Source organism: Hemiscyllium ocellatum (assembly GCF_020745735.1).
Source record: "Hemiscyllium ocellatum isolate sHemOce1 chromosome 15 unlocalized genomic scaffold, sHemOce1.pat.X.cur. SUPER_15_unloc_23, whole genome shotgun sequence".
Lineage (NCBI taxonomy): Eukaryota > Metazoa > Chordata > Chondrichthyes > Orectolobiformes > Hemiscylliidae > Hemiscyllium > Hemiscyllium ocellatum.
This window is the reverse complement of record NW_026867460.1, coordinates 312,224-319,723: the sequence shown is the minus strand read 5'-3', so window position 1 is coordinate 319,723 and position 7,500 is coordinate 312,224.

Genomic DNA, 7,500 nt, shown 5'->3' with positions numbered 1-7,500 from the left:
CTTCATTTTCGACACAAACGCCTGAGGAGGGAAGCCAACCCTCCGTGTGTCAAGAGACCGTCCCCGCCCCGGCCTCCGACTGATTCTTAGAACGGACGGAAAGAGTCAGGCAAGCCTGTTAAGACTTCCGCGAACTCTCCGGCTTGCACTGAGACGCGAGGTCGATGTGCTCAGCACCACGGGGCCCCTTTCGCCTGCAGGTCCCGAGCCGCCAACATGTTCTAAGTATCGTGTTCTCCAAACCTGGGTGACGGGCACCGCAGGGAGGCAGAGCCATCGCACTTGCCGGGTGGCAGAGGAAGGACCGGACTATGTACAATAGCGGCCAACGACTCCCAGAGCCGGTAGTGCGGCGCCTGCTCTCAGCCTAAGAGGCTTTTGGGAGTGCTCAGGCAAGGGTCAGCCTGCACCCTTGCTGGCAGCACCCAGGGGAACCAGGACGCTTGCATCTCTCGCCTTCATTTTCGACACAAACGCCTGAGGAGGGAAGCCAACCCTCCGTGTGTCAAGAGACCGTCCCCGCCCCGGCCTCCGACTGATTCTTAGAACGGACGGAAAGAGTCAGGCAAGCCTGTTAAGACTTCCGCGAACTCTCCGGCTTGCACTGAGACGCGAGGTCGATGTGCTCAGCACCACGGGGCCCCCTTCGCCTGCAGGTCCCGAGCCGCCAACATGTTCTAAGTATCGTGTTCCCCAAACCTGGGTGACGAGCACCGCAGGGAGGCAGAGCCATCGCACTTGCCGGGTGGCAGAGGAAGGACCGGACTATGTACAATAGCGGCCAACGACTCCCAGAGCCGGTAGTGCGGCGCCTGCTCTCAGCTTAAGAGGCTTTTGGGAGTGCTCAGGCAAGGGTCAGCCTGCACCCTTGCTGGCAGCACCCAGGGGAACCAGGACGCTTGCATCTCTCGCCTTCATTTTCGACACAAACACCTGAGGAGGGAAGCCAACCCTCCGTGTGTCAAGAGACCGTCCCCGCCCCGGCCTCCGACTGATTCTTAGAACGGACGGAAAGAGTCAGGCAAGCCTGTCAAAGAATTGAGCAGATGTCAAAATCTTTTAAGACTTCCGCGAACTCTCCGGCTTGCACTGAGACCCGAGGTCGATGTGCTCAGCACCACGGGGCCCCTTTCGCCTGCAGGTCCCGAGCCGCCAACATGTTCTAAGTATCGTGTTCCCCAAACCTGGGTGACGAGCACCGCAGGGCGGCAGAGCCATCGCACTTGCCGGGTGGCAGAGGAAGGACCGGACTATGTACAATAGCGGCCAACCACTCCCAGAGCCGGTAGTGCGGCGTGCGAGGTCTGCTCTCAGCGGAAGAGGGTTTTGGGAATGCTCAGGCAAGGGCCAGCCTGCACCCTTCCTGGCCGCTCCCACGGGAACCAGGCTACTTGCAATCCTTTCCCCCAATAGCAAGTGCCTTTTGGAGGGACGGCCGGAGTCAACGTGGGGTTTGCCCGCCCTCCAAAGTGTCAAGAGACCGCCGCACAGGCCTCTGACTGATTCTTAGAACAGGCAGCAAGAGTTGGGTAAGTCTGTCGAAAATTTGACAAAGTGTCAAAAATTAGACTTCCGAGAGCTCTTGGGCATGCACACAGGCCTGTCATTCAAGTGCTCTGCCCGCGGAACCGTTTTTCGGATGCCTTTCAAAGTGGTCCCGCGCCGCCATTTTGTTCTAAAAATCGTGTTCCCAGAAATCTCCGGGTACCCCGCCAACCTCACTGTGTCACAATGTCAAGTGGCACTGAATGGGTCTGAATTTCAAATTCGACTGCTTCGCTCTGGAACTCGAACCCGGCAAAACCGTTTGGATTTTTCCCGGTCCAGACTTCCGCGGCAGACAAAGTTAAAGTTTTCGGGCTGCAGACTCAAAACGACATCTGGCCAACCGCCGGGCTCAATTCGCCCAGTTCCTCCGGCACTTCGGAACTCATGTTCGGCATGAGTTTTTGAATCTTTCCCGATGCTTCGGCATTTTCCTCCGCTGACACTTAGAATATTTTTCACACTTGGCCGAAAATTTTTCTAAGTTTTTCTGGTTACTGATTTCTTCTTTTCGGGCATTTTTCTAAGTTTTCTTGGTTACTCATTTCTCATTTTCAAACATTTTTCTAAGTTTTTCTGGTTACTGATTTCTTCTTTTTGGGCATTTTTCTAAGTTTTCTTGGTTACTCATTTCTCATTTTCAAACATTTTTCTAAGTTTTTCTGGTTACTCATTTCTCATTTTCAAACATTTTTCTAAGTTTTTCTGGTTACTGATTTCTTCTTTTTGGGCATTTTTCTAAGTTTTCTTGGTTACTCATTTCTCATTTTCAAACATTTTTCTAAGTTTTTCTGGTTACTGATTTCTTCTTTTTGGGCATTTTTCTAAGTTTTCTTGGTTACTCATTTCTCATTTTCAAACATTTTTCTAAGTTTTCTTGGTTACTCATTTCTCATTTTCAAACATTTTTCTAAGTTTTTCTGGTTACTGATTTCTTCTTTTTGGGCATTTTTCTAAGTTTTCTTGGTTACTCATTTCTCATTTTCAAACATTTTTCTAAGTTTTTCTGGTTACTCATTTCTCATTTTCAAACATTTTTCTAAGTTTTTCTGGTTACTGATTTCTTCTTTTTGGGCATTTTTCTAAGTTTTCTTGGTTACTCATTTCTCATTTTCAAACATTTTTCTAAGTTTTTCTGGTTACTCATTTCTCATTTTCAAACATTTTTCTAAGTTTTTCTGGTTACTCATTTCTGCTTTTCCAACGTTTTACTAAGTTTTGCTGGTTACTGAGTTCACACTTTTAAACATTTTCGGGCATTTTTCTACGTTTTTCATGTTACTCATTTAGCACTTTCAGGCACTTTCCTATGCTTTCCTGCTTACTGATTTCACACTTTTAAGCATCTTCGGGCATGTTCCCTAAGTTTTGCAGTTCATTCGTTTGGGACAGTCAGGCAGCTTTCCTAAGCTTTCCTGGTAACCGAATTCACATTGTTGAGAACTTTGGAACCCTTCCCTAAGCTGTGCTGGTTACTCACTTTACCTCTTCAGACACTTGCCCCCGTTGTGACAGAGACCACTTCCCGACTCGGGAAATGCACCAAATTCGGCCTGAACTCAGAGGGCAGTCCCCCCTCGAAGGCGTGGAAGTCGGCAGAATCGCCGGGTCAAATCCGGCTGAGCTACCCGGCTTGGAAGCCTCAAAGTCGGTATGAGCTGTCAGGTTCACTCCCATCCCCGTTTGGACCACTTCCCGACTCGGGAAATTCACCAAATTCGGCCTGAACTCAGAGGACAGTCCCCCCTCGAAGGCGTGACAGTCGGCAGAACCGCCGGATCAAATCCGGCTGAGCTACCCGGCCCCGAAGCCTCAAAGTCGGTAAGAGCTGTCAGGTTCACTCCCATCCCCGTTTGGACCACTTCCCGACTCGGGAAATTCACCAAATTCGGCCTGAACTTATACAACAGTCCCCCCTCGAAGGCGTGACAGTCGGCAGAACCGCCGGATCAAATCCGGTTGAGCTACCCGGCTTGGAAGCCCCAAAGTCGGTAAGAGCTGTCAGGTTCACTCCCATCCCCGTTTGGACCACTTCCCGACTCGGGAAATTCACCAAATTCGGCCTGAACTTATACAACAGTCCCCCCTCGAAGGCGTGACAGTCGCTAGAACCGCCGGATCAAATCCGGTTGAGCTACCCGGCTTGGAAGCCCCAAAGTCGGTAAGAGCTGTCAGGTTCACTCCCATCCCCGTTTGGACCACTTCCCGACTTAGGAAATTCACCAAATTCGGCCTGAACTTAGAGGAGAGTCCCCGCTCGAAGGCGTGGAAGTCGGCAGAATCGCCGGGTCAAATCCGACTGAGCTACCCGGCCCCGAAGCCTCAATGTCGGTAAGAGCTGTCAGGTTCACTCCCATCCCCGTTTGGACCACTTCCCGACTCGGGAAATTCACCAAATTCGGCCTGAACTTAGACAACAGTCCCCCCTCGAAGCCGTGGCAGTCGCTAGAACCGCCGGATCAAATCCGGTTGAGCTACCCGGCTTGGAAGCCCCAAAGTCGGTATGAGCTGTCAGGTTCACTCCCATCCCCGTTTGGACCACTTCCCGACTTAGGAAAATCACCAAATTCGGCCTGAACTCAGAGGGCAGGCCCCCCTCGAAGGCCAGGCATTCGGCAGAACCGCCGGGTCAAATCCGACTGTGCTACCCGGCCCCAAAGCCTCAAAGTTGGTATGAGCAGTTAGGTTCACTCCCATCCCCGTTTGGACCACTTCCCGACTTAGGAAATTCACCAAATTCGGCCTGAACTTAGAGGAGAGTCCCCGCTCGAAGGCGTGGAAGTCGGCAGAATCGCCGGGTCAAATCCGACTGAGCTACCCGGCCCCGAAGCCTCAATGTCGGTAAGAGCTGTCAGGTTCACTCCCATCCCCGTTTGGACCACTTCCCGACTCGGGAAATTCACCAAATTCGGCCTGAACTTAGACAACAGTCCCCCCTCGAAGCCGTGGCAGTCGCTAGAACCGCTGGATCAAATCCGGTTGAGCTACCCGGCTTGGAAGCCCCAAAGTCGGTATGAGCTGTCAGGTTCACTCCCATCCCCGTTTGGACCACTTCCCGACTTAGGAAAATCACCAAATTCGGCCTGAACTCAGAGGGCAGGCCCCCCTCGAAGGCCAGGCATTCGGCAGAACCGCCGGGTCAAATCCGACTGTGCTACCCGGCCCCAAAGCCTCAAAGTTGGTATGAGCAGTTAGGTTCACTCCCATCCCCGTTTGGACCACTTCCCGACTTAGGAAATTCACCAAATTCGGCCTGAACTTAGAGGAGAGTCCCCGCTCGAAGGCGTGGAAGTCGGCAGAATCGCCGGGTCAAATCCGACTGAGCTACCCGGCCCCGAAGCCTCAATGTCGGTAAGAGCTGTCAGGTTCACTCCCATCCCCGTTTGGACCACTTCCCGACTCGGGAAATTCACCAAATTCGGCCTGAACTTAGACAACAGTCCCCCCTCGAAGCCGTGGCAGTCGCTAGAACCGCTGGATCAAATCCGGTTGAGCTACCCGGCTTGGAAGCCCCAAAGTCGGTATGAGCTGTCAGGTTCACTCCCATCCCCGTTTGGACCACTTCCCGACTTAGGAAAATCACCAAATTCGGCCTGAACTCAGAGGGCAGGCCCCCCTCGAAGGCCAGGCATTCGGCAGAACCGCCGGGTCAAATCCGACTGTGCTACCCGGCCCCAAAGCCTCAAAGTTGGTATGAGCAGTTAGGTTCACTCCCAAACCCGTTGGGACCACTTCCCGACTTAGGAAATTCACCAAATCCGGCCTGAACTTAGACAACAGTCCCCCCTCGAAGGCGTGACAGTCGGTAGAACCGCCGGGTCAAATCCGGCTGAGCTACCCGATTTGGAAGCCTTCAACACAAAACCCATCCGGCAATGCCACTCAAAAAGGGCCCAAATTCAGAAACACCCCCTTCAATAGGTACCACTTCCTCGGAGACACTACCGGGACACGCTCCCCTCGGCGAAAATTAAGCCCCCACCACTAACTGAAGCCAACCGCAGCCCCAACTTCAACGGAGAAATCAGTAACCAATTCAAAAATGCACTTGGTTACTGATTTGTACTGCTTCAAAAATATTCTAAGTGTCGCTGGTTACTGATTTGTACTGCTCCAAAAATATTCTAAGTGTCACTGGTTACTGATTTGTACTGACTCAAAAATATTCTAAGTGTCGCTGGTTACTGATTTGTACTGACTGAAAAATATTCTAAGTGTCGCTGGTTACTGATTTGTACTGACTCAAAAATATTCTAAGTGTCAGTGGTTACTGATTTGTACTGCTCCAAAAATATTCTAAGTGTCGCTGGTTACTGATTTGTAATGCTCCAAAAATATTCTAAGTGTCGCTGGTTACTGATTTGTACTGCTTCAAAAATATTCTAAGTGTCAGCGGTTACTGATTTGTACTGCTTCAAAAATATTCTAAGTGTCGCTGGTTACTGATTTGTACTGCTTCAAAAATATTCTAAGTGTCAGTGGTTACTGATTTGTACTGCGTCAAAAATATTCTAAGTGTCGCTGGTTACTGATTTGTACTGCTCCAAAAATATTCTAAGTGTCGCTGGTTACTGATTTGTACTGCTTCAAAAATATTCTAAGTGTCGCTGGTTACTGATTTGTACTGCTTCAAAAATATTCTAAGTGTCAGTGGTTACTGATTTGTACTGCTTCAAAAATATTCTAAGTGTCGCTGGTTACTGATTTGTACTGCTTCAAAAATATTCTAAGTGTCAGTGGTTACTGATTTGTACTGCTTCAAAAATATTCTAAGTGTCGCTGGTTACTGATTTGTACTGCTTCAAAAATATTCTAAGTGTCAGTGGTTACTGATTTGTACTGCTCCAAAAATATTCTAAGTGTCGCTGGTTACTGATTTGTACTGCTTCAAAAATATTCTAAGTGTCAGTGGTTACTGATTTGTACTGCTCCAAAAATATTCTAAGTGTCGCTGGTTACTGATTTGTACTGCTTCAAAAATATTCTAAGTGTCAGCGGTTACTGATTTGTACTGCTTCAAAAATATTCTAAGTGTCAGTGGTTACTGATTTGTACTGCTTCAAAAATATTCTAAGTGTCGCTGGTTACTGATTTGTACTGCTTCAAAAATATTCTAAGTGTCAGTGGTTACTGATTTGTACTGCTCCAAAAATATTCTAAGTGTCGCTGGTTACTGATTTGTACTGCTTCAAAAATATTCTAAGTGTCAGTGGTTACTGATTTGTACTGCTTCAAAAATATTCTAAGTGTCGCTGGTTACTGATTTGTACTGCTTCAAAAATATTCTAAGTGTCAGTGGTTACTGATTTGTACTGCTTCAAAAATATTCTAAGTGTCGCTGGTTACTGATTTGTACTGCTCCAAAAATATTCTAAGTGTCGCTGGTTACTGATTTGTACTGCTTCAAAAATATTCTAAGTGTCGCTGGTTACTGATTTGTACTGCTCCAAAAATATTCTAAGTGTCGCTGGTTACTGATTTGTACTGCTTCAAAAATATTCTAAGTGTCGCTGGTTACTGATTTGTACTGCTTCAAAAATATTCTAAGTGTCAGTGGTTACTGATTTGTACTGCTTCAAAAATATTCTAAGTGTCGCTGGTTACTGATTTGTACTGACTCAAAAATATTCTAAGTGGGGCTGGTTACTGATTTGTACTGCTCCAAAAATATTCTAAGTGTCGCTGGTTACTGATTTGTACTGCTTCAAAAATATTCTAAGTGTCAGCGGTTACTGATTTGTACTGCTTCAAAAATATTCTAAGTGTCAGTGGTTACTGATTTGTACTGCTTCAAAAATATTCTAAGTGTCGCCGGTTACTGATTTGTACTGCTTCAAAAATATTCTAAGTGTCAGTGGTTACTGATTTGTACTGCTTCAAAAATATTCTAAGTGTCGCCGGTTACTGATTTGTACTGCTTCAAAAATATTCTAAGTGTCAGTGGTTACTGATTTG